The following is a 27,634-nucleotide window of genomic DNA, read 5'->3' as shown; positions in this document are numbered from 1 at the left end:
CAGTTACATACAACACTCAGTGCTCATCCCGACAGGTGCCCTCCTTAGTACCCATCACCCATCTAGAGTTTGATTCCCTCTCTCTTTTTTTTTCTCGTTCCATATGTTCATCTGTTTTGTTTCTTAAATTCCACATATGAGTGAAGTCATTGTATTTGTCTTTCTATGATTGACTTATTTTGCTTAGCATAATACATTCTAGCTCCATCCAGTCATGGCAAATGGCAAGCTTTCTTTTTGATGGCTGAGTAATATTGTGTATGTGTGTGTGTGCATGATCTCTTCTTTATCCATTCATCAGTTGATGGACATTTAGGCTCTTTCCATAGTTTGGTTATTGTTGCTAATGCTGCTATAAGCATTAGGGTGCATGTACCATTCAAAGCTATTTTTTTGTATCCTTTGGGTAAATACCTCATAGTGCAATTGCTGGATCATAGGGTAGTTCTATTTTTAAATTTTTGAGTAAGCTCTATACTGTCTTCCAGAGTGACTGCACCAGTTTGCATTCCCACCAACACTGTAAGAGTGCTCTCCTTTCTCCACATCTTCACTAACATGTGTTCTTTCTTGCATTGTTACTTTTAGCCATTCTGACAGGTGTGAGGTGGTATCTCATTGTGGTTTTGATTTGTATTTCCCTGATGATGAGTGATGTTGAGCATTTTCTCATGTGTCGGCCATCTGGATGTCTTTTTTGTAACAGTGTCTATTCATGCCTTCTGCCCATTTCTTTTTTTTTTTAAGTTTATTTATTTATTTTGAGTGAGAGAGAAAGAGAGCATGCACGAGTGGGGGAGAGGCAGAGAGAAAGAGGGAGAGAGAATCCCAAGCAGGATGCATGCTCAGCACAGAACCCAATGCAGGGCTTGCTCTTATGACTATGAGATGAAGACTTGAGCTGATACGAAGAGTCAGACGCTCAACTGACTAAGCCACCCAGGCGCCCCTCTTCTGCCCATTTCTTAACTGGTTGGTTTGTTTTTTGGGTGTTGAGTTTGATAAGTTCTTTATAGATTCGGGATACTAACCCTTTATCACATATGCCATTGGCAAGTATCTTCTCCCATTCCATAGGCTGCCTTTTAGTTTCGTTGATTGTTTCCTTTGCTCTGCAGAAGCTTTTTATCTTGATGAGGTCCCAATAGTTGATGTTTGCTTTCGTTCCTAGGAGAATGATTTTAAATGGGAGATTTCCTTGTTCAAGGCCAAATCTGTCTCCCGGGGACTTTTCTAAGTTCTCAGTATTTGTTGAACAAAGCCATCCAGAATAAGGAACAGAATAAGTCTGTTCCTTCTCTTAGGAGACAGCCCTGCAGGAATTTGAAGACCGTGCTCTCAGGTAACCTTTCAGGTGAAACATCCTGAGGCCTTTAAAATGCTTCTCATATGTCTGTTAGCCCTTTGCCATCTGAGTGACTGCTGTCCAGGCGTGTCCCCTTAAAGGGTGCTGCCCAGAAGTGAGCCTGCTGCTTTAGCTGTACAGAGGAGGTTGGAGCTAGGCCACCTCTTGTTCGAATGCTGTGCTTTTGTTCATGCGATCCAAGGTCAGATTAGTCCTCTGGCAGTCACACAGCCCTTCTTATTTCTACTGAACTTGCAGATGACTAAAATCCCTGTCTTCTTTTCACATACTGTTGCTAAGCCATATCTTCCTCCTCCATTTTTATGTATTTTGAGATTTTGGACTTAAACAGTATGTTTATACTTCATAATGGGAACACAGGCCTAGCATTCCTGCTTGGTGAGATCTCTGGGCACCCTGGTCCTACCATTTCCTGCTATTCCTCTGCCATCTCTGGTTTTGATGTGTAGGCCATTTATATCTTCATTTTATAAATGTGGAGGAGGTAGGATCTAGCTTCTTGGGCTGTGTTCCTTCTAGAACTCCTATGTGCCTGGCCTTTGTGAGGAGCAAGCCTTTTATCAGTCACTGACTCAACTTTCTAAGTAGGTTTTAGGGTCATTTCCCTTTTCCAGATAAGGAAATGGAGATTCAGGGAGATTCTCCTTGGTACTCAAGGCCACACAGCTAGCGTGGGGTGGATCCAACGCTTACGCAACGTGTGTTTGATGCCATTGCCCATGTGCTTTAAGCCCTGTGCTATACTATCTTCATCTTCTGAAAATACAGTCTTCCCAAATCCAGAGTCACATGTAAGATACATTCATCCAGGCACAGGGAAAAGATCAACTAATCTGAGGCAGGAGCATGTCTGATATGTTAGAGAGACTGTAGGAATACCAGTGTGGCTGGAACCAAGTAGACAATAAAGAGGTGGTGGGAGATATTTCAGAGAGGTAATTGGGACCCATATTATACTGGGACTTGTAAGCCTTTTGACTTACACTTTGAGTGCAATGGGGGACTGGGGAGGGTTTTGAGCAGAAGAATGACATGACCTAGCTCTTATTTTAATTTTTTAAAATTAAAGTGTAATTGCCATACGGTGTTATATTAGTTCCAGGTGTACAACATATTGATTCTGCAAGTCTGTACATTAGTGCTCACCATGATAAGTGTAGTCACCATGCAAAGTTATTACAACATTGTTGACTGTATTCCCTATGCTGTACCTTTCATCTCTGTGACTTACTTATTTTATAGCTGGAAGTTTGTACCTTTTAATCTCCTTTATCTATTTTGCCCACCCCTCTCGCTTATATATTTTTTTAAAAAACCTAATCTTGTTGCTGTCTGTCTTGAGAGTAGAGTGTGGAAGACATGGACAAAGTACTAGGGAGCTCAGTGGGGAAGGTCCTATGTTAGGGGATGAGGGTTGGAGGGAGGGTCAGAGAAGGCCAAGTTTTCTCATAGCTAAACCCAAAGGGCATGCAGCATAACACACTCAACATTGGGAATGCGACTTAATTCCTATCTGTGGGAGATTGCAATGAAACTTAATTTTATCATCACCAGATCAGCTTTGTTCACAAAGGACTTCAAAGTGTTGAATTCCCTGATCCTGAGAGTACTTTTTCCCTTTGTCACTAGATGGCACTTGTGAGTACTTCCCATCTCTAGAACTTTTACTCCGACAGCATTTACACTAGATGGCGCTCTGGCCATTCCCCCCCTGAGGCCGGCTTCCTCCCCGTGTGTGTTGACATACAAGGGTAGTTAACCTCTAGTGCACAAAGATACGAAGAACTTCGTCAATACTCCGTTCTGATAAAACAATCAATTGTATTATGAGTGCTTTTCTGTCAGTGTTGAATAATACATGCCAATGCAACGATTCTGAGTTGAATTCAGAATTCAACTGAGATCCAAGGTGATCTCGGGTGTATTTTATCAATTTGGGAAGGAGCTCCCCTGCCCCCCACCCTCGGCCTACCCTTTGCCACTGAGATTGGAGATCCGTGCATAATCTGCAGTGGGAGATAGTTTTTTCCTGCCTGTGGTCAGCTATGTTAGTTGCCTGCTATTATTATTTTTGAAAATCTCCTTGATGAAATGTCTCTTAAAGCCAGAAAACTGAAAGATGATTCCCTTGCTTCCCAGCTAACATTCATCTTTTAGATTTTTAGGGATGGTCATACCTTTTTTAAAAAAAAAAATTAGAGGCCTCTGGCATCCCCTCTCCCTTGTGCTTAGTTCTGACTTTATTATCTTTTCCTGGTTGAGATATATGATCTTAACTGGTCCTTGAGCTAGGAATGCATTTCCTTTTCACAGTTTATCTTTCAAAGCTAAACTGACCGAAAGAGTTTATACTCCGTCTGAAAGCCTTCATCATCCTTGTAGCACTTAGATCTCCTCCAGATTTCCTCTGGAGTTCTTTTTGTGGAAAGAAGACCAGACTAAAAACCCTAAGACCTGGATTTAGGCTGGACCTTGCCTCTTGCTAATTGTGTATTCATGGACTTGAAACAGTATTTACTTTACCTTCACTTTTCTCATCTGTAAAACGGGAGGATAGTTACAAATTACTGAGAGCTGCCCTCTGTTCTTTCCCATCTAATCTGACTTTATGCTGATGAGAGTGTTTCCTTTGTTTTAGGCCTGACTAGAAACTAGAAGTGGCTCTCTGAAACATAATATCTGCTCTGAGAAAAAACATCTATAACTACACATTAAGAGTGCAGAAATTCACACACACATATATATATATATACAACAGCAACTTTTTTTGCTCTTTTTTTTTTTTTTTTTTTTTTTTCAGGAGAGCAATATAGTTCTAATTTCTTACTTTTGGAGAGTTTCCAAAGGATATTCACACCTCATACCTGATCTAATCCTCCTCCAAATCTGGTATGGAATAAGGCATGCAGCCATTGTAAGTCTTATTTTACAGATGAAGTATGTGAGGTTTAGAAACTAGAAGGGCTTAGCTCAAGGTCACAAGTTATGGGTGCTGGAGCAGGGATGTGAGACCAGGCCTCTGTGAGTCCTGGGCCATTGGGGCCCCAGGTGACTAATGCTGACTATTAGAGTTAACAGGGTGAGGTGTCTTGAAACATTTGCCCACTTTTTGGGAACATTTGATGTAAGCCACAGAAAAGGGGCAGGCTACTTACCTAAGGTCACGTAAAGAATCACACAAACAGAAAATTGAAGAAAGAATGAAGTCAGTCTAACTTCAGTCCATGTTTACAACAAAACCTTTTGTTTAGTTAAGGGCCAGTCCCTTATAAAAAGGAATCTTTGTTCTTTTCAAAAGAACCAAATACATTTCTAAATGTTATTCCCTTTATTAAAATCCTAGGTCTAAACGTAAGATATGTTTGTGCTTAAAACAAAGGTCCCCCTTTGTATTGAGCAAATGGGAATCCTTTGATTGAATCCATACTTTCCTATTCCAGGTATGGCTCTGTGGTTGTTTTAAAGAAGTAAAACTGGAAAACATTCAATGCTTTTAAATACCACCTTTCTCTTTCTCAGTTTGCATGCTTATTATTAATACAGTTTGAATGTCTTCTTGCTTTGACATGGAAGTTTATTTTTAAAAGAACCGTGGATAATCTGTTACTATAGCAATAATTTCTCACTCAGAAGCTATTTAATCTTAAAGCAACAAGGGACTTTGCAGCACTTGACTATACCAATAATTCAGGTGTTCGTGATGAAGAGAAATGGAGTTTTGGGGTTTTGTTGTTTGCTTTTAATTTTCTTCCTGTATCCCTCACCTGTTAGGCATTCTCATCAGGGGGAAGCCATTTGCCTGTAATGTCAGCATAGATGCCTATGCTGCTGGCAACACGTGAAAAGCGATTAGCCATGTGCAAGCCACATCTGTTTGTACACTGGGGATCTCTGGAAAAGTGCAGAGATGCCCATGTTCCACGTTCTAACGCAAATATACACCAGAAAATAGAACAGTTAGTTCGTAGCAAAATATGCCTGTGGGTAAATCACTTCTCCTCTGGCTTAGTAGGTTCTGAATCCAGCATCTGGGAAAGGACTATCTATCACTGCCAGTAGACATTGTACTGTTTGGACATGACTTCTGGGGAGTAACCACTATTGTAAGAGGCAGTTCATGCAGTTTGGTGTAGTTGCTACCAGGTGGTGCTTAGGTTCAGAGCCAGCTTCGGTGCTGTTTCTGGTATGATCTGCCTACGACTTGGCCTTCATTTACCAGGCAGGACCCAGTTGCCCGTTCCAAAACATGTATATACGTACATGTACATATACGTTGTGTATGTATATGTAAGCATATATATTTTTTCAGCTGAAATGAGAACAAAGAGATACAACCTAAATTAAATCCATCATAGAATCAAAGATCTGAATGGCCTTCTTCCTTCCTGTTTACTTTCTGTTTACTTGACTTGTTCTGAGGAAAACTCCTAGCATGAGCTACAGGGATCTGCGGATCTGATCATCTACCCTACATGTTTCCTCTTACTCTTTCTGCTTTAACCACACCACAATTTAAAAAATTCCTACTAGAGTTCTTTCTTGCTTAGGGGACTTTACATATGCTGACCCTTTGCCTGAGAGCTAGCCCACTTTATTCTACCCTGCTACTGTTTTTACCCAGCTAATTCCTATTTATTGCTTAGGTCTCAGTTCAAGGTCATTTCCTTACAGAAGCTTTGCCTATGCTTCAAGATTAGGAAAGAATCCTTGTTATATTCCCTTAGCATTTTGTATTACCCATGACATAAAATCATGATCACTGAGGTTGCTTATTCAATGTCTGTTTCCTCAACTAGACTGTAAGTTCAATGATGTCAGGAATCTGTCTTGTTTACCATGGTATTTCCAATGCCTAGCTCAGAGTGGGCACTTAAATCCATCAACTGATGAATGGATAAAGAAATTGTGGTTTATATACACGATGGAGTACTTAACGTGGCAATGAGAAAGAACGAAATATGGCCCTTTGTAGCAACGTGGATGGAACTGGAGAGTGTGATGCTAAGTGAAATAAGCCATACAGAGAAAGACAGATACCATATGGTTTCACTCTTATGTGGATCCTGAGAAACTTAACAGGAACCCATGGGGGAGGGGGAGGAAAAAAGAAAAAAAAAAAAAAGAGGTTAGAGTGGGAGAGAGCCAAAGCATAAGAGACTGTTAAAAACTGAGAACAAACTGAGGGTTGATGGGGGGTGGGAGGGAGGAGAGGGTGGGTGATGGGTATTGAGGAGGGCACCTTTTGGGATGAGCACTGGGTGTTGTATGGAAACCAATTTGACAATAAATTTCATATAAAAAAAATGTGTGTTGAATTAATGAATGAATTATAGGCAGCTTTGGTGGTAGAAAATAAGGGCTCCTTTGTTTGGATTCAAAATACTGCTTTAAGATAAGCCATCTCTGGAACTGGCAGAGTCCATTTTAAATGTGCCACTGAGTTACTCCTGATGAGCTAGGATAAGGAATGCATCTGGTTTTTAACATGTAGATAAGAATGTACATATAAAAGCATCTGCTGTGTCCTTCAAATCTCTTTGAGAAGAGGCCTTTAGATCCTGTGGCATATTTTTTTGTCCTCCAGTGAAGATTTTTTTTTTTAATTTTGGAAATTGTTAAAAGGTTTTTAGGAGCATTAAATTCATTAATTGATTCATTCCACAAATTCCATTTTCTTTTTCTCAGAAATCAGGTGTGACTAGTAACCAATGGACCAGTTTTCTTGTGTGACTCATAAACTGACTCAGATAGATTTTCAAGAAGTTACATCTGTAATGAGAAGCATGGAGATTTTATTTTACTCATTTTTGAAGTCACTGTACAACCCAGACTTGGGGACCGACTTTGTGGATAAGCCAAGCATCTACTGAAAATTATACATATTGCTCAAATATCTCATGCTTGGGTTGCATTTTTTCACAAAAGACATGTCAGGCTCCAGGACCACACCTAACCCCAGGCAGGTGGGATCTGAGGAGCGAACAGGTTTTCATCCATGAGGCTTGTTTCCTCTTCTCCATCCCTGACCTGTGGCCCTGGTCGTCTGTTTCTATCTTCTTTAGAGTCTGTGTCTTACTTGCTGAACTTTCTTCCTGGCATCTGCAGGTGGGCAAATCAGGGTGTGTGTTTCACCCCTCCTAGACCTCGTTGATGTATACCATTAATTCAATTCTGTTTAATTCACATGTGTTGAACCCAAGGGCAGGTGGTCTGCTAAGCAGTAAGACTAAGGGGATTGAGGATACATAGGAAAACTACAGGGAAGTTATAGTCTAAGAAGAAAAGTCGATAGACACTTAAATAATTACCATAAACTATTGTGAGTGGTGCAACAACCCATGTGCACACAAGATTTAAAGGAAGGCAGCTTTAGGAGGGATTTACTTCCCTAAGGACCTCACACCATGATGCGTGCCTGTGCCATAAAGGAATCTGGCAGGCATGGGGTGCCATACCATCTTGAAATGTCAGGGACAGGGGTTACCTGCAGCCAGCCATGCCACTTTGGGGTGACAGCTTTCTTCTATAGCTCACGATGGTGTTCGGGAGTGCATTAGTTCCCTATTGCTGCTATAACAAATTGCCACAAATTTAGTGGATTTAAAGAACACAAATTCATTCTCTTTCACTTTTGGAAGTTGGAAGTGTAAAATCAAGCTGTCTATAGGGCTGCATATTCTCCAAACACTTCAGAGGGGAATTGCTCCTGTGGCCTTTTTCAGCTTCTGGAGGCCACTGCATTCCTTGGTCCATGACCCCTTCCTCACATCATTCCCCTCTTGTTTCTGTCATCCCATCTGCTACTCTGACCTTCCTGTCTCTCTCTTGTAAGGGCCCTTGATTACACTGGGGCCATGTGGAAAATCCAGGATAACCACTCTATCTCAAGGTCCTTAACTTAATCTCATCTGCAGAGTCCCTTTGGCCATGTGAGGTAACATCCAGGTTCCAGAGATTACAGCAGACATATTTGGGGGCCATTATTCTGCTTACCACAAGGATTAAGGCAATGAAAATAGCAGCAAAAACAGGAAAGAATTTGATGCTATGTCAATCTTTCTTCAGGCCATTAGCCACTTAAATCAAAATCACTGACAGTGACTCATCCAAATATTTTCTCTTTTTATTTTTACTTCAAAATTTTCTACTTCTTTGAAACCTGTCATAAGACCATACTACCCACTACATCTCCTCGTTGATGTTAACTGTCCACATCCTGATTACCACCACCCTTCCCGTCATTAACTTAAGACTGTAGAACCTGGTTCACTGTCTTCCTCTCTATTGTTATCATCACTTTCACTGGCCTGACCTGTCCAACACTCCAGTCTTCCATTTGGTGTCCTTTTTGTCACTGACCATTTTCCTCATGACCAAATCAGGCACACAGTTCCTTGTTTACAATTCTTTTTGTTTGTTTTCTTTTTTAATTTAAATCGTAGTTAACATACAGTGAAATATTGGTTTCAGGAGTACAATTCAGTGATTCATCACTTACATACAACACCCAGTGCTCATCACAAGTGCCCTCCTTAATACCCATTACCCACCTATAGCCCATTCCCCATCCACCTCCCCTCTAGCAACCCTGAGTTTGCTCTCTGTATGTAAGAGTCTCTTGTGGTTTGTCTCTGTCTCCATCTCTGTCTGTCTGTCTCTCTCTCTCTCTTTTAGTTTTGCTGGATTATTTTGTTTCTTAAATTATACATATGAGTGAAATCATATGGTATTTGTCTTTCTCTGGGTGACTTATTTTGCTTAGCATCATACTCTCTAGCTCAATCCACATCATTGCAAATGGCAAGATTTCATTCTTTTTGGTGGTTAATATTCCATTGTGTGTGTGTGTGTGTGTGTGTGTGTGTATCCATTTATCAGTTGGTGGACATTTGGGCTCTCTCCATAGTTTGGCTATCGTTGACAATGCTGCTATAAACATTGGGGTGCATGTACCCCTTTGAATCTGTATTTTTGTATCCTTTGAATAAATACTTAAAAGTGCAATTGTTGGATCATAGGGGAGTTCTGTTTTTAGTTTTTTTTAAGTTTATTTTTTTATTTTGAGAGAGAGGAAAAAAAAGCATGAGTGTGGGGGGTACAGAGAGAGGGGAGAGAGTGAGAATCCCAAGCAGGCTCTACACCAGTGTGGAGCCGGATGTGGGGCTCAAAGCCACAAACCGTGAGATCATGACCTGAGCTAAAGTTGGATTCTTAACTGACTGAGCCACCCAGGTGCCCCTATTTTTAGTTTTTTGAGGAACCTCTGTATTGTTCTCCAGAGTGGCTGTACCAGTTTGCATTCCCCCAGCAGTGCAAGAGGGTTCCCCTTTCTCCACATCTTCACTAACATCTATTGTTTTTTGTGTTGTTAATTTTAGCCATTCTGACATGAAGTATGAGGTGTGAGGTGGTATCTCATTGTGGTTTTGATTTGTATTTCCCTGATGATGAATGATGTTCAGCATCTTTTCATGTGTCTTTTAGCAATCCGGATGTCTTCTTTGGAAAACTGTCTATTCGTGTCTTCTGCCCATTTCATAACTGGGTTGTTTGTCTTTAGGGTGTTGAGCTTGGTAAGTTCTTTATAGATTTTGGTTACTAACCCTTTATCAGATATGTCGTTTACAAATATCTTCTTCCATTCTATAGGCTGCCTTTTAGTTTCGTTGATTGTTTCCTTTGTCTAGAAGCTTTTTATCTTGATGAAGTCCCAATAGTTCATGTTTCCTTTTGTTTCCCTTGCCTTCAGTGATGTGTCTAGTAAGAAGTTGCTCTGGCTGAGGTCAAAGGGGTTGCTGTCTGCGTTCTCCTCTAGGATTTTGATGGTTTCCTATCTCACATTTAGGTCTTTAATCCATTTTGAATTTATTTTTGCTTATGGCATAAGACGGTGGTACAGTTTCATTCTTCTGCATGTCGCAGTCCAGTTTTTCTAACACCATTTTTTGAAGAGACTGTCGTTTTTCCATTGAATATTCTTTTTTGCTTGTTGAAGATGAGTTGACCATATCATTGTGGGTCCAGTTCTGAGTTTTCTATTCTGTTCCACTGATCTATGTTGTACCATATGGTACCAGTACCATATTGTCTTGATGACTACAGCTTTGTAATATAGCTTAAAATCTGGAATCGTGATGCCTCTAGTTTTGTTTCTCTTTTCTTTTTTTTAATGTTTGTTTATTTTTGAAGGAGAGAGAGACAGAGGGTGAGCAGGGGAGGCTCAGAAACAGAGGACACACAGAATCTGAAGCAGGCTCCAGGCTCTGAGCACTCAGCACAGAGCCCGATGTGGGGCTGGAACTCACAGACGTGAGCTGAAGTCGGACACTTAACCAACTGAGCCACCCAGGTGCCCCTAGTTTTGTTTTCTTTTTTGGAATTGGTTTGATTCTTCAGGGTCTTTTGTGGTTCCATACACATTTTAGGATTGTTTGTTTTAACTCTGTGAAAAATGCTGGTGGTATTTTTATAGGGATTACATTGAATGTATAGATTGCTTTGGGAAGTATAGACATTTTAATTGTGTTTGTTCTTCCAATCCACGAGCATGAAGTGCTTTCCACTTCTTTGTGTCCTCTTCAATTTCTTTCATAAGTCTTCTATAGTTTTCAGAGGATAGATATTTTACCTCTTTAGTGTGGTTTATTCCTTGGTATCTTATTGTTTTTGGTGCAGTTGCAAATGGGATCGATTCCTTTCCTGCTGCTTTGTTACTGGTGTATAGAACTGCACCAGATTTATGTACATTGATTATACCCTGCGACTTCGCTGAACTCATGTATTAGTTTTAGCAATTTTTTGGTAGAGTCTTTTGGGTTTTCTACATAGAATATCATGTCATCTGCAAAAAGTAAAAGTTTGACCTCTTCCTTGCTGCTTTGGATGCCTTATTTCTTGTTGTTGTCTGATTGCTGAGGCTAGGACTTTCTGTACTATGTTAAATAGTAGTCATGAGAGTGGACATCCCTGTCTTGTTCCTGACCTTAGGGGAAAGGCTCTCAGTTTTTCCCCATTGAGGATGATATTAGCTGTGGGTCTTTCATATATGGCCCTTATGATGTTGAGGTATGTTCCATCTACCCCTACCTCATTGAGGGTTTTTATCAAGAATGGATAGTATATTTTGTTAAACCTTGTTTACAATTCTGAAATTCCAATTTCAAGCATGCTAGTCTCTAATCATTTCCTCTTATCCATTTTGCCTACTTACTGTGGTACTTGCACCGATACAATTTGGTTTACCGTTTCTCTTTATTTGTCTTCAATTTTGTGATCTCAAGTATCTCCTTCCCCAATATGTTTTATGATCCATCTTCATATTCACTCATTTCCTCAAATATTAACTGAGCAACTTCTACATGCTTGTCTGGGATACAGTGGTGAAAAAAAATAAAGGCCTTGCCCTCATAAAACTTACATTTTAGTTAAAATATAATCACTTCCATATAATTGTTCATAATTCCCTTGCACCACTTCTGAAATTTCAATTTCAAACATTGTTTTATAAAATTGAGACCTCCAATTTATTAAACTCACCACTTTCTCTATGTCACCACTTTCTTTTCTTTACTGTCATTGTTTAGTTCTTCAAACTTCCCCTTCCACATGGTCTCAGCTGATGACTATACTTCATACTTGATTGAAAAAAGAGAATGAATAAAATGGGAACCCCCTCATCTTATTTCAGAATCTTCCTTCATTTCCTGCATCCTGTATCTCTGCCATTCCATCCATTACAGTGAAAGGAGTGTCGTTGTTCATATCAAAGGTGGACACTTCGTCTTTTGCCTACTATGGATACCACTCTATCAGTTGTTCCTTCTCTGGTATCCTGTTTTGATCACATATACCCTTCCAGCTACTGCCCCATTTCTAGGTTCAAAACATCTTGAAAGAGGAGGGTAACTTCTGGGATGCCTCTTCCTCATCCTCCATTCACTCCTCAAGTCACCACAATTTGAGCTTTGTGAAAACATGGACATTGTACCCTTGAGCAACATGGGTTGAACTGTGCATGCCTACTCGTATGTGGATTTTTTGGATACAGGATAGCAGTGTAAATGTATTTTCCATATGATTTTCTTAATAACATTTTTTTCTCTAGCTTACTTTATTGTGAGGATACCATAGTTAATACATATGACGTACAAAAAACGTAATAGTTGACTGTTTTCGTTATTGGTAAGGCTTCTGGTCAACAGTAGGCTATTAGTGGTTAAGGCTTTGGGGAGTCAAAAGTTATATGTGGATTTTTCACTGGCATGAAGGTCGGCACCCCTAACCCCTGCATTTTTCAGGGGTCAACTCTACTCTTGTCAAGGTCAATATTCATGACACCAATGTGTCATTGATATTCTTGTCATCAAATCCAGTGAATACTGCGTATATAAATAATGGGATGTGCATGGGGTGCCTGAGTGGCTCAGTTGGTTAAGCGTCCAACTTCAGCTCACGTCATGATCTTGCAGATCGTGAGTTTGAGCCCCATGTAGGGCTCTGTGCTGACAGCTCAGAGCCTGGAGCCTGCTTCAGATTCTGTGTCTCCCTCTTTCTCTCTGACCCTCCCCTGCTCAACTCTCTCTCTCTCTCAAAATTAAATAAATATTAAAAGAAAAACAATGGAATGTGCAGTATCTCCACTTGGATGTTTGTAAGGTATCTGTCTTAATATGTCTAAAATGGAGCTCTAACCGCTAACCCCAAGCCTGTTATTTCCCCAGTATTTACTCCTCAAGTGTTGCTCCATGAACAAATGCATCACAAAATTGTATATTGAAATATCTCCAACCTATCCACTTCTTTCTGTCCCAGTCATCTCTAGCCTAGTCTCCTACCTGCTCTCCTGCTGCAACTCTTGCCCCACTATTATCCGTTCACCACTCAGATGCCAGAGTGATTTGAGAATCATTCATACTTTTCCTCCATTTTTCATTTGGTGTAGAACAGGGGTTACAAACTCATCTCCCCACCAGGGCCAGGGAGATAAATGAGTGACATAAACCAGGTATAGTTTTTCCTTAAAGAAACAAAATCTGCCAGCAAGCTACATCAAAGTTTTAAAATTTTTCTTACTGAATTATAGTGTAAACATGTAACATAATAACCTAAATGGTCCTATATATTATGTTTTAAAATTAAATTATAAAAAAGCGATAAATTAAAACCAGCAAGGTTTAATTACCCAGCATTTGTTTTCTTATCTTTTCTAGATTTGTCTACAGATTAACATCTCTACTAAGAAAAACAGGGCAACAGTGATGATAAATGGTGATCAATACACCCTTGAACTCAGAGTGGGGAGTGCAGCCACAGGTCTGTAAACTACATTTATGGTTTTTCCTTTTCCAGAATGTCATGTAGTTCAAATCACACAGTATGTAGCCTTTTCAAATTGACTTCGTTCACTTGGTAATATGCATTTAATGTTATTGCATATCTTTTGAATGCTCGATAGCTCATTTCTTTTTAGTGCTGAATAATATTCCATTGTCTGAATTACCACAGTTTATCCATTCACCTACTGAAGAACATTTTGGTTGTTTCTAAGCTTTGGTGATTATTAATCAAGCTGCTCTAAACCTCCATGTGCAGGTTTTTGTGTGGACATAAAATTTTCGACTCATCAGGGTAAATACCCAAGGAGCATGATTGCCATATTGTATGGTAAGAGTCCGTTTAGCTGGGTTAAAACCTGCCAAACTGTCTTCCAAAGTGGCTGTCCCATTTTGTATTCCTGCCAGCGGTAACAGAGGCTCACTGTTCCTCCACATTCTTGTCAGCATTTGGTGTTGTCACTGATGTGCATTGTAGACATTCTAACAGGTGTATAGTGGTATCTCATTGTTTTAACTTGAAATTTCCTAATGACGTATGATGTTTAACATCTTTTCATATGCTTAGTTACCATTGTTCTTTGGAGAAGTGTGTGTTTGGGTCTCTTATCAGGTTTTTTTTTTATGGTCTCTGTATTTATTTTGTAATGACTTTTTGAGGTATAATTGGTATAGAGTAAGCTTCACATACTTAAATTGTGCAAGTTGGTAAGTTTCCACACACGCAGATCCATAATCAAAATCAATATAATAAACATATTCATCAGGGCACCTGGGTGGCTCATCGGTTAAGCATCTGACTTCGGCTCAGGTCATGATCTCGCAGTTTGTGAGTTCGAGCCCTGCATTGGGTTCCATGCTGACAGCTCGGAGCCTGGAGCCTGCTTCGGATTCTGTGTCTCCCTCTCTCTCTGCTCCTCCCCTGCTTGCTCTCTCTCTCTCTCTCTCTCTCTGTCAAAAATAAATAAACATTAAAAAAATAACTAAACATATTTATCACCCTTTTGTAATCACTTCTCCCACCAGTAGCCACTCTGACATCCCTAGACAACCATGAATCTACTTGTTAGTATAGGTTAGTTTTATACTTTCTACAATTTAATATAAACTGCTTAGTATGTACTCGATTTTGTCTGGCTTCTTTAACTCAGGATATTTTTGAGATTCATCCATCTTGTGTCAATCATTCACTTGTATCAGTAGTTCATTAGCCTTTTATTGCTTAACAATAGTCCATTGTATGGACATATCACAGTTTATCCATTCACCTGTTGATGGACATTTGTCTCCAGTTTTTGACTACTACCAATAAAGTAGCTATGAACAGTTGTAAACAAGTCTTTGTGTAAACATATTATTTTATTTCACTACCACTACATACCTAGAAGTGGAATCATTGCATCATATGGTAGATGTATTTAACTTTTAAGAAGCTTCCAAAGTTTTTCCAAAATAGTAGTACCACTTTACATTCCCATCAATAGTATGTGAGAATTCCAATTACTACACATCCTCAATAAATCTTGATATTATCAGTCTTTTAAAATTTTAGATATTTTATTTTATTACTTTATTTTTTTAAAGTTTCTTTCTTGAGAGAACGTGTGCATGTGTGTGTGTGCACAAGTGGGGGAGGGGCAGAGAGAGGGGGGGACAGAGGAACCAAAGCAAGCTCCATGCTGACAGCACAGAGACCAGTATGGGGCTTGATCTCATGTGAGATCGTGACCTGAGCCAAAGTCAGATGCTTAACCAGCTAAGCCACCCAGGTGCCTCTTACATTTTAGATGTTTCAATAGATATGTAGCAGTATCTCATTGAGGTTTATTATTGTTTTAAAATTTTTTAATATTTTTTGTTTGTTTGTATTTTTTTTTTTTTTTTTTTTGAGAGAGAGAGACAGACTGAGTGCAAGCGAGGGAGGGGCAGAGAGAGAGGGAGACACAGAATCCGAAGCAGGCTCCAGGCTCCGAGCTGTCAGCAAAGAGCCTGACGCGGGGCTCAAACTCACAAACTGTGAGATCATGACCTGAGCCGAAGTTGGATGCTCAACCGACCAAGCCACCCAGGCACCCCCGTTTTAAATTTAATTTGTAGTTAGTTAAGTACAGTGCAATATTGGTTTTAAGAGTAGAATTCAGTAATTCATCACTTTTGTACAACACCCAGTGCTCATCTAAGGAGTCACTTTTTGCCAGTTTTTTTAAGTTGGATAGTTTATTTTCCAATTGTTCATTTTTAAGAGTTGTCTTTTTTTTTAGGGGATGTTATAGATACCAGTCCTTTATCAGATTTGTGTTTTGCTAAGGTTTTCCCCCAGTCTGTGGCTTGTCATTTCATTCTCTTTACTATGTCCTTCACCAAACAGAACCTTTTACTTTTAATGAAATCCAGCTTATCAGTTTTTTTCATGGATGGTGCTTTTGGTGTTATACCTAAAAAAATTATTGCCAAACCCAAGGTCTCCTAGGCTTTATCCTATGGAATATTCTAGGAGTTTTATAGTTTTTCTTTTTTTTTTAAATTTATCCATTTATTTTTTCTGAGAGAGGGAGAGAGAGACAGACAGAGTGCGAGTGGAGAAGGGGCAGAGAGAAAGGGAGACACAGAATCCTAAGCAGGCTCGAGATTCTGAGCTGTCAGCACAGAGCCTGATGTGGGGCTTGAACCCACAAGTCATGAGATCATGACCTAAGTAAAAGTTGGATGCTTAACTGACTGAGCCACCCAGGAACCCCTATAGTTTTGCTTTTTATACTTAGTTCTGTAATACACCTTGAGCTAATTTTTGTGAAGGGTGCAAGGTCTGTGTCTAGATTCTTTTTTTTGTATGTGGATATCCAGTTGTTCCAGCACCATTTGTTGAAAAGACTATCCTTTCTCCGTTGAATTCTTTTGCCCCTTTGTGTCAAGAATCAGTTGACTATGTTGGTATGGGTCCATTTCTGGGTTCTCTATTATGTTCCATTGATCTATTTGTCTATTCTTTTACCGGTTCTATACAGGCTTGATTGCTGGAGCTTTAGAGTAAGTCTTGCAGCTGGGGAGTGTCAGTCAACCAACTTTGTTCGTCTCCTTCAATACTGTGTTGGCTGTTGTGGATTTTTTGCCTTTCCAAATAATCTTTAGTATCATTTCCTTGCTACCCACAAAATAACTTGCTGGGGCTTTGATTGGGATTGCATGAATTTGTAGATTAATTTGGGAAAACTGACACCTTAGCAATATTGAGTTTTCCTATTCATGAACATGGACTATCTTTCCATTTATTTAGATCTCTTCTGATTTTATTCATCATTTTACCATTTTTTCCATTATAGATCTTACACATATTTTGTTAGAGATATACCTAATTATTTGATTTTTTGGTGTCAATATTGGTTCAATATTTGTAGAAAATATATCCTGCTAGTATTTGATGTTAATGATAGAGAAAACTCTGGGCAGGAGAAGAAGAGTAAGGTTTAGAGCAGAAGATGGTGAGAATAATGCGTGCAGTTACAGTTTATATTTTGTCGGATATTTTTTAAGATTTAAGACCCCCAATAGCTTACAATTTGCTTTGTGGTCATATAGATGATTTTATGTAATTTTTACAATTAACTTGTAAGATCAGAATTACTATCCCTGTATGAGGAGGAAGCTTCATGGTAGATAACTTACACTGCATTCATAAGAGTGGACCTGCTACTTTTTTTTGTGAAAGAGTCCCTGAGCAGACTGTCACTTACCATGGCTGATAAAAAAAAAAAAAAAAAAAAAAAAAAAAAACCCAAAACTCAAAGACGGAATCAATGCCATGAAAAAAATCCATTTGGAGATGACAGGGCAGGATGATACTGTGCTGAAGTTTAGTTAAATTTTAAGCATTGTTTTCAAACTAATGATCACTTACTGTGGATGGAAGTATTTGCTGCTGAGTCAGATTAGATTCCCTTTTGATGGACAGCCAACACACAAAACAGGTAAACCTGCCTCACTAGAAACAGAAGATGGCAATAAGGTCTTTTTTTTTTTCTGGAGCAGGTGGGCAATGTCGACTGAAAAGGGAAATAGCTATACTTGGCATGAAAAAAATCTGTTCCTCTGTTCCGTACTCTATTCCTAGAAGACAAGGATACAATCTTGATGAAAAACTATAGTTTGTTTTCACTACAGTTTGACTACTGAATTCATGTTTTTTTTCTATTCTTTTATTTTATGTATTTCTTTTAATCCTCCAAAATGTGTACATGAAGTATGTTCACAAACACTACACATATAAAATTCACTCCATCAACCAAAGCACACCATTAGCACAGTACGTTTTGGCTGATGGAATAAGTTATTTTGTTCCTATTCTTTGACAACAGCAACAGAAATACATTTATTTTGCATAGCTTCTTTGTTGTAGAATTTTACTGTGTTTCATTTACCAATAACCTTTTTATATGTGATTATTACCTGTAGGACCACCTGTCTTTAAGTAGGGATAAGTTACTCTAGAATTAATACTAGGCTGTTGTCTCTTTATGACAAGTGTCTTATAATTTAAATAAGTATTGTATTGATTAAGAGTTTTTGTTTAAATTCCAGTTAGCATACAGTGTAATATTATTTTTTTTTATTTTTTTTTCAACGTTTTATTTATTTTTGGGACAGAGAGAGAGAGAGACAGAGCATGAACGGGGGAGGGGCAGAGAGAGAGGGAGACACAGAATCGGAAACAGGCTCCAGGCTCTGAGCCATCAGCCCAGAGCCTGACGCGGGGCTCGAACTCACGGACCATGAGATCGTGACCTGGCTGAAGTTGGACGCTTAACCGACTGCGCCACCCAGGCGCCCCTTTACAGTATAATATTAGTTTCAGGTGTACAATATAGTGACTCAGCACTCCCATATAACATCTGGTGCTCCTCACGAGTGCGCCCCTTAATCCCCATCACCTATTTCACCCATTCCCCATCCCGCCTGCCTTCTGGTAACTATCAGTGTGTTCTCTATAGTGAAAATGAAAATTACATATGTGGCAAACAGCGATACTTGGACTTGACCCATGTCTTGAGACATCCAGTCTCATGATTATAGAATCGTGGACCTGACAGCAATGTCAGGGATGGGCTAGTCCAACTTTATTATTTTACACTGAAAGGAAGGGAACAGGACACAGAATAAGTGGCTGAAGTCTTCACACGTGTAGTTAGTGCCAAAATCAAAACTAAAAGTCAGGATCTCCTGGTCTAGATGGACCTTGGGGTCATGGGAAGATCTTCGCCTTTGAAGTTGGATAGGTATGTCGTACCAGTTTTACAAACCGGGGGAAATCCCTAACCTACTTGAGCATCATTGTCCTCAGCTCCAAATTAATGACTCATTCAGTCATTCATTTCTTCATTCATTCATTCATTCATTCATTTATTCATTCTGGTATCTTCATGTCCCAGACAATAATAAGAACAGAAGAATGGTTGCTAAGATCTGAAAAACGAGTTTAGGAGTGTCTAAATGAGCTGTAAATGCTAACTTACTATATTAATGCTCTTTCTTTGCTCCACATGAGATAGTTTCATATAAATCACAACAGACTTGAGAAAAGTAGCACAGGGTTATATATTATCCTCATTTTGTAGTCAGAAAATTCATCAAAGATCAGGAAACTCATCTACAAGCAGGGCAAATGAAAAACAAAAACCAAGCAGAGAGTCTCTGTGAAGGGTTCTGAACCTTGGGTGCGCATGAATCTATTGGAGAGCTTTTCTTTTCTTTTCTTTTCTTTTCTTTTCTTTTCTTTTCTTTTCTTTTCTTTTCTTTCTTCTTTCCTTCCTTCCTTCCTTCCTTCCTTCCTTCCTTCCTTCCTTCCTATGCCTGGATCTCACAGCTGGAGGTTCTAAATTGTTCGGGGTTTGGGGTTGGGGGGGTAAAGGACATTTTTACAGAAAGCTTGCATGTGATTCTCACGTGCAAATGGGATAGAGAGACCCTGTGGGCTAGACTGAACAGTATGAGTTTTCAGTGGGCTGCATCAGTTGACAGGTTTTCCGAGGGTTACGTGGTTGGGTAGCATGAAGGGGCTGAAGGCCTCAGCAGGGAAGCTCCTCTGTAGCCAGTTCAGTTCCATTGATGTCTTCCTAAACTCAGCTGTGATCTTAACTAGCCCTAGCTGAGCCCCTTCATTTTTACTGCTTTTTATTCCAAGCATAATAGCAGTTATAGTAAGGTGATGTTGGCATGAAACTCAGAAGAGAGGTATTTGTCAAATTGAATATGGTGCCCTGCTATTTCCTGGATAGTTTGAGTTTGGTTTTGAAAATGACATTCCCCACCTCTGGAGTGGGGGACATTTGAAGAACACTATGACAACTTGAAATCTCAGCATGTCACAGCTTTGCATATTCTTGTTCAAGTATTTTCTTGGAAACTACTTAGCCTAGGATTATCTTTATTTTCAGTCTTAATTAATCCATGAGGAAAGTGGGGCTCAGGCAGGGTCATTGGAAACCTATTCTGGCTTCTTTGGCTAAGTTTTCACCATGTTATGCCCAGGAAATGTCTAATAGAAATATTAATGTAAATGTCTATTCGTCAGAAAGTTCTGAGTACTGGGGCAGAAGAGATAGAAGGCAAGGTACATTCCTTGAGCTATGAACAACCGAGTAAGTAAACGAAGAGGGTATTTTTAAAAAAAAATGTTTATTTATTTTTGAGAGAGAAAGAGTCAGGGTGTGAGCAGGGGAGGGGAAGAGAGAGAGAGAGAGAGAGAGAGAGAGAGAGAGATACACAGAATCCAAAGCAGGCTGCATGCTGTCACCATAGAGCCTGACGCAGGGCTCGAACCCACAAACCTCGAGATCATGACCTGAGCCGAAGTTGGATGCTTAACTGACTGAGCCACCCAGGCACTTCATGAAGAAGGTATTCTATCAGGATACTTTACTGTAATTGTGGAGTGTCAACCTGGTCTTGTTTCCTTTGCATTCACCAGTTCTCTTACCACCACCACCACCACCACCACACACAGACACACACAGACACACACAGACACACAGACACACTCCTTGGCTTTCCTAGTACTGTTATACCCATCCTAGTTCATATATATATATATATATATATATATATATATATATATATATAGTTTTTTTTTTGATAGAAAGGGAGAGTATGCATGCGTCCATGAGCAGGGGACGGGCCGAGAGAGAGAGAGAGAGGAGAGAGAGAGAGAGAGAGAGAGAGAGAGAGAGAGAGAGAATCTTAAGCAGGCTTCATGCCCAGCACAGAACCTGACGCAGGGCTGGATCTCACAACTGTGGGATCATGACCTGAGCCAAATCAAGAGTCAGATGCTAAACCAACTGAGCCATCCAGGTGCCCCGGACCCATGCCAGTTCTTAATAAGTCCTGACAAAAGAGGAGTTTATACATCTCAGTAACCTTCACCTCCTCATCTTGTCTATCCATGAAGTCCTGGGGATAAAGGTGGTTTCCCAAAACTAAGGTTAGGATCTAGTCAGCAGTGTCTTCTTGTCCTCTCGCTTACCTCCTATGTTAGCCTCTGCTACCCAGCAGCTCTGGACCAGGGAAATCCTGAATCATGTACTCTGCCCTCCATGGTCTGGTCCTCTCTGGAACTAATCTGGTTTTGGGCAATCCCTTTCCTCAGAAATGAATCCTGCCTTCCCCACCTTGGCCTTTTGGCTGGTATCCTGTTGTGTGTAAACAGGTCTCTAGATAATACTGCCCCTGCATGTGAGATGTCTGAGCACAGACGGCTTCATGAATCTCCTGCTTTTGTCCCCACTCCTCCACCTGAACGCATTGGGCACAATGGGCTAGTGCCTGCATTTATGACAGAACTTGCCACAACCCATTAGATGGAGGAACCAGCCCCAGCTCCTTTGTATCTCATTTGTCTCTGTGTCTCTCTGTTATCTGGCTTTCCACGCTCCGCCAGCTGTATTGGTGCTATTAAGCCTGAGATGTTCTGAGTTTCCCACATGATACCCGGGAAGGATTAGATGGCCTGCCTTCATTGGGATAACCTTTGTTACGCAGCCCTCCTTAAGCTTACCTCACTTTGAGCTTGCTACACTCAGCCTACAGGAAACCTTGTGCTATTAGGTGTGAGCATTTTAGATCTTTGGTTTTCTATTTGCTTTGGATCTTTTGAATTAACTTTTCAGTCCTAGGGAAGGCTGTCTTGTCCCAATCTCCCTACTACCTGCAGGCCTGGACACTGAAGAGTTAGCCTATTACCTTATAGACAAAATAGAACCTTGTGTCTCTTTGTTCCCAGTCATTACCAAATCGGTCTATTTTTTTTTCCCTGGGTCTGGTATTTGGGAAATGTTGACATTATGTGTGAACATATATAAATCTCCCCTTGTTATTCTTTCCCTTTGGTCCGTGTGGTTTTTATTCTTAAACTCTTTTCCTGGGGCTCCTGGGTGGCTCAGTCGGGTGGGTGTCTGACTTCAGCTCAGGTCATGATCTCACAGCTCGTGAGTTTGAGCCCCGCCCTGGGCTCTGTGCTGACAGCTCAGAGCCTGGGGCCTGCTTCAGATTGTGTCTCTGTCTCTCTGCCCCTCCCCTGCTCATGCTCTGTCTCTGTCTCTCTCTCTCAAATATGAAAAATAAAACCTAAAAAAAAATTTAAACTCTTTTCCTCATAAGACCCATAGGTTGTAATATATGTTTTTTATGTTTTTATATTTTAGCAAAATACCGAAAACGTCTTTGGCCTCTAAATGCTATATAAGGAAAACATGCAATGTTGTGACTGTTCATTTTCATCCCCTTCGTACTAAAGCGTCTTCCTTTAGAAACTCTCAGCAAGAGTGGGCAACTGGGGAAGGAGGATATCTGCTATTACCAAAGAACATTACCAAGACCGTCCTAATACCACTTATTTTATTTATAATAAACCTACGTATCAGTTGCATGTAACTAATATACATGGCTAGAAATCCATGATCTCATGCTGGGTTGAGCAATCTGCTATACGCTGAGCCTGTTCTTTTGTGAGGCCCACACAAATAGTGGAGCGTGAGCCCAGGATGATATCTGCAGGAGGAGGGCACTTTATCAGGCGACGTGTTTTGTAGAAGTTATTTCAGAACCATGATGGCCTTAACCAAGAGAGAACGTGAGAGAGAGTGAAAAGGGAAGGAGAGATGAAACCTTATTGTACTATTTGTAATTATGTTAACTCCCGAGGAAAGGGTTGAGGCAATGCTAGCTGCTGTATTCTGCAGTGGGGCAAATGTTCAATATCCGTGCTGTGCAGTATGGTAGTTACTAGCTTCATGTGGCTACTGAGCACTTGAAAATGCGGCTAGCGTGACTGGGGGACTCATTTGTATTTTAATTTAAATGGCTACATGTGGCTAGTGTCGGTGGTATTGGGCAGCTAAACATTTGAGGATTGGATTCCAGAGTGAGTGGCTCTTTGACCGCAATGTTGAGCTTTTCATGGTCTTTGCATGCACATGCTTCAAGGCGGGGATTGTCTGCATTATGGCTTGCCCCCATTACTAGAGTGCTTCTGGGTTTATTAATCCATTTCCTTTAGTTCTTGTAGATTCCTATGTACCATATTTGTTCAACAAATCTGTTCTAATGCATAGAGTGTGGTGACATGTGCTATTTGTGAAGTTATGCAACTTTTATTCAAAATGGCATTCATACAGACTTGATGAAATACATTTAATTTCCTCCTACAAAGTAACTTGTTTGGTGTGAACAAGTAATTCTCATGTCACTGCGAACATAGACTTGAGGAAGAGGTATAAACAGAGGGAGAAGATAGATGTTTTTAATTTACCAACTTCTGACTATCGGTATCTCACTTAGCGCTTAAAAAAAAACCCAACAGAACACTCATCAGTTAAGATAGATCGACAAATCTGAGGCCTGGAGTGGATCATGGAGACATCTGGTACACTCTCCTATCGAATGCTGCTTTTTTCCTTGCCACTGTCCTTCCTAACCTCTTTCCCCACAATTAGCTATTCAGCCTCTTCCAGAAGTTTCAGTGACAGGATCTCTTTCTCTTTCCTTCCTGAGGTACTTCATTCCATTGTTGGGTGACTTCCATCCTTAGAAGTTGCCTCCTTATGGTGTGATGAAATCTGTTTTCACCCATGGTATCTGCTTGTGAGATAACACAAGCATATGTAACTCTATTTCCGTGTATTAGTCCTCCAAATCTTTGAAGATAAAACTCTTTTTTACATAGAATTTTCTGGATTGATTTTGAATTAATTTATTCCTGGCAGACTTCGAAGTCTCCTCACTGTCCTCTCTCCTTTATCTTGATCCAGACATATACTAGTTTGTCAGTGGTCCACTTGAGGTAGCACCCAAAAGTGAGACTGACACTTTAGGTGAGGTTTTATCAGTAACAGACTTGGGCAGAATGCTCACTTCCTGACTTCTGGAGGCTACACCTTTACTGTTAGAGTTTAAGGTTACTTTAACTTTTTTCTTTTCTTTTTTTTAAAGCAGAGCCACACCAATATTCATATTGATCTTACCATCAGCTAAAGGGCCATAGCACTTTCCCAAGTGTTAAGTCATGTCTCTCCTGTATTGGAACAGTTGTATTTGGGCGATCAGGTACAGCACTTTATATCAGCCCATGTTGAATTTCATCTTGATAACTTTGGTGTGTGATGTGCCTTGCCAGATCTCTCACTTCAGACATGAATAACTTGTTTCTCCAGCAGCTGGGAGTAACCCTCAGCTGTCAGCAGTTTTTCTTAACTAAAGGAAACTATCTTGCCAAGGCCACACTTACTTTTAGGGGCAGCCTCCATTCACTGATCAACTCAGGGGCATAAAGTCCGCCCCCTTCTTTGGGACCACTTTTCAGGACCATCTCAGGTCCAGTATTCCCTGTGGGGAGGAAGCTGGGCCTTCACTGGGACTGCATCACAAATCAATTTCTTCCTTATCTCTGGTTTCTTTTCCTTCCTTTCACATGTGTCGATCCCAAGAGCCGTCCCTGATGTTTTGCATGCGACTTTCTAGCTCAGAGTCTGCTTCACAGAGAGCCTCATTTGCATTCACATATTACTCCAGTCTGTGCAGTAAATTCATTATGAATCCTGCATGTCATCAAAGGTATCAACTTTTCTAATTTTCAGGTAAGATTCCTTTCCTGAGGTCCAGAGTCTTACTTTCAACTCTTCACCTGCTATCTCTACCTTGATTTGTCATAGGCATCCCAAAGTCAACACAGCCACAGCAGCATTTTCACCATCTTCCCTTCTGAACTTACTCTTCTTATTACATTAACTCACCCACAGTAGAAATCTTCTCTTCTCCCTCGGTGTAAACATTCAAAGCTTCCTTTCTTACTGCCCTTTCCCTAATTACAGCTGTTAGCCTCCATCACTTATAATATTATAAGAGCCTCCTCCCGGCCTTCTGTGCCACCAATTTTTACACATGACACTCCACTTTTCTTCATATGGCCCTCAGAGAATCTTTCTAAAACTTAGGGCTGATCATGTTACCCTCTGACTTAAAAACTTTGATGCCCTTCCCCTACACCCTTCCTTAAAGGATCAAATTCATACTTTATAAGTTTTAAAGCCTCTTATTCAACTTTTCTCTCCTTCCTGTTTTGTCTGCTTCTGCTCTCTTCAGATGTACATACGTACTACCCTACTCTCTAGCCATGAGAGTCTCCAAACATGAACACTGTCCCATGTACATGTCTTTGAAGGACATTTCACTCCACCCCCCTTCATGCCTAGTGAATTCTCCTTGTCTCCCAGTGGATTATGAGATTCTTGGAGGCATGTAGTTCATGCTTGCTTTCCAACATATAATGTAGTGCCCGACACATTGTGGTTCCACTGGGTCACCTGTATGCTGCACAGGTACTAGGGTGTATGTCCCTTTGAAAGAATTGAATATGGGATTCAAAGTTAGAACCTGAAAAAAGGGAAGGAACTGAAAACAGCATGACCAAGGTCAGCCACAGTATGGATTTATAGGTCTATTTGAAGTACTTTTATTTTATTTATTTATTTTAATGTTTATTTATTTTGAGAGAGAGAGAGAGAGAGAGAGAGAGAGAGAGGCAGCGAGAGAGGAGAGAGAATCCCAAGCAGATGCTGCACTGCCAGCACAGGGCCTGACACAGGGCTCAACCCCATGAACCATGAGATTATGACCTGGGCCAAAATCAAGAGTTAGATGCTTAACCGACTAAGCCACTCAAAGCAGCCTTATTTTAAGTACTTTTAAAATGGTTTGACATTAAACTACTTTTCTTACTATTAGTAAATCCTAGAAGTTTGAACTTTTTATATCTTATTGATGATTAAACTTGTATGCCCCAGACTAAGATGTCATGGTGGATTAAAAGTACATTTCTTTAGGGGTGCCTAGGTGGCTTAGTCAGTTAGACGTCCGACTTCAACTCAGTTTATGATCTTGCAGCTTGTGAGTTTGAGCCCCGCGTCAGGCTCTGTGCTGACAGCTCAGAGCCTGGAGCCCACTTCGAATTCTGTGTCTTCCTCCCTCTCTGCCCCTCCCCCACTCACACTCTGTCTCTCTCTCCTTCAAAAATAAATAAACATCAAAAATTAATATTAAATGTATATTTCTGTAGAGAATATAGTTTTAGGATTCTTAGAATTTTTGAGGGGGAAAAAGAAATAAAAACCAAGTTACATAGGTGGTTTAACGAAATGTTAAACATACTTTCCATACAAGAGACATGTTTATCCGTATTTTTCTGAGAAAGCACACATTTAGACAGTGTTTCTTGGTCCTGAATTTCACATGAGGTATGAGTTTCAAGGTAGTGATTCTGTGGCCTAGTGATTCTATGGAATTACTGGAACAGGTTGAGCAGTTTAGTAGCTTCAACCTGGTAAAAAAAATGGAAAGAGTCAAAATCCCCCAATGTGACCCAAATGGGAATGCTGGACTGAAATCAGCAAGAGGAAAGTTACAAAAAACAAACTGCTTAATCCTGAATTTAACTTTAAAAGTGTTATCACAAGATACAGGAGACCTGACTTAGAAGTGGTTTAGGTGAACAACAACAAAAGAAAACCATATTTTTGTAAGCTAACAGTTTGATGTGACCCTTAAAAAAGGGGAGGCAATCTTGTATTACCATAACTACAACGTCCAGATCACAGAATAAATAGCCAGTACTGTATTGACTCAGATATGTCAGGAATATTGTATTTAGATCTAAAGGGAGTGATGCCAAGTTAGTATGCCTCCAAAGAAGGGTATTCTGGATGGGGAAGTCTCTGTTTTCAATTAGGAAAGGTTGAAACAGCATAACTGCTAAACTGGAGAAGAGGGGACTATCAGACATGTGTGTGTGGGGGAGGTCACATTGGAAGCATGATCATGTACAAAGGACCGAGCACTGGGTTATGTCAACTGTGAATATCAATGGCTAAAAGTTAAAAGAATGGCAATTTTGTCTCAAATAAGACTTTATATTCTAATGCATCAAAATATGTCTAAAAGTAAAATGCCCTGCCCTTTGTGGTAATGAGTTTCATGTCATTAAGTTGCGGGCAAATTAAAACTGTATGGAAAATATCAGATGGGAGGTTGGACCAGAGGTGACCAAGGATTTGGGTTTCAGTTTAAGATGGTATGAACTCATCTAGTGTCAGAATGCATCATTATGTATTGAGGTATTGTGGATGAAGACCATTTTGGATTCTCACCTATTTTTTATTATTTTTTTATTACATCTTATTATGTAATATCTCTTCATTTTTTTAAACATGAGAGTTATATTCTATAAAGGCAGGTAAGATTGTGAGTGACATACCATGGAAGTTAAGAGAATGTCCTTGTCCCGGTTCTACTACTTGCTAGCTGTGTGACCCCGGGTAAGTCACTTTGCTTCTCTGAACATTAGTTTTTTTTTCCCTTCACTGTTAAATATTACTAATAATAGTACCTATATTAT

Source organism: Leopardus geoffroyi, chromosome X, assembly GCF_018350155.1.
Source record: "Leopardus geoffroyi isolate Oge1 chromosome X, O.geoffroyi_Oge1_pat1.0, whole genome shotgun sequence".
Lineage (NCBI taxonomy): Eukaryota > Metazoa > Chordata > Mammalia > Carnivora > Felidae > Leopardus > Leopardus geoffroyi.
Note: the sequence above shows the minus strand (reverse complement) of the source record.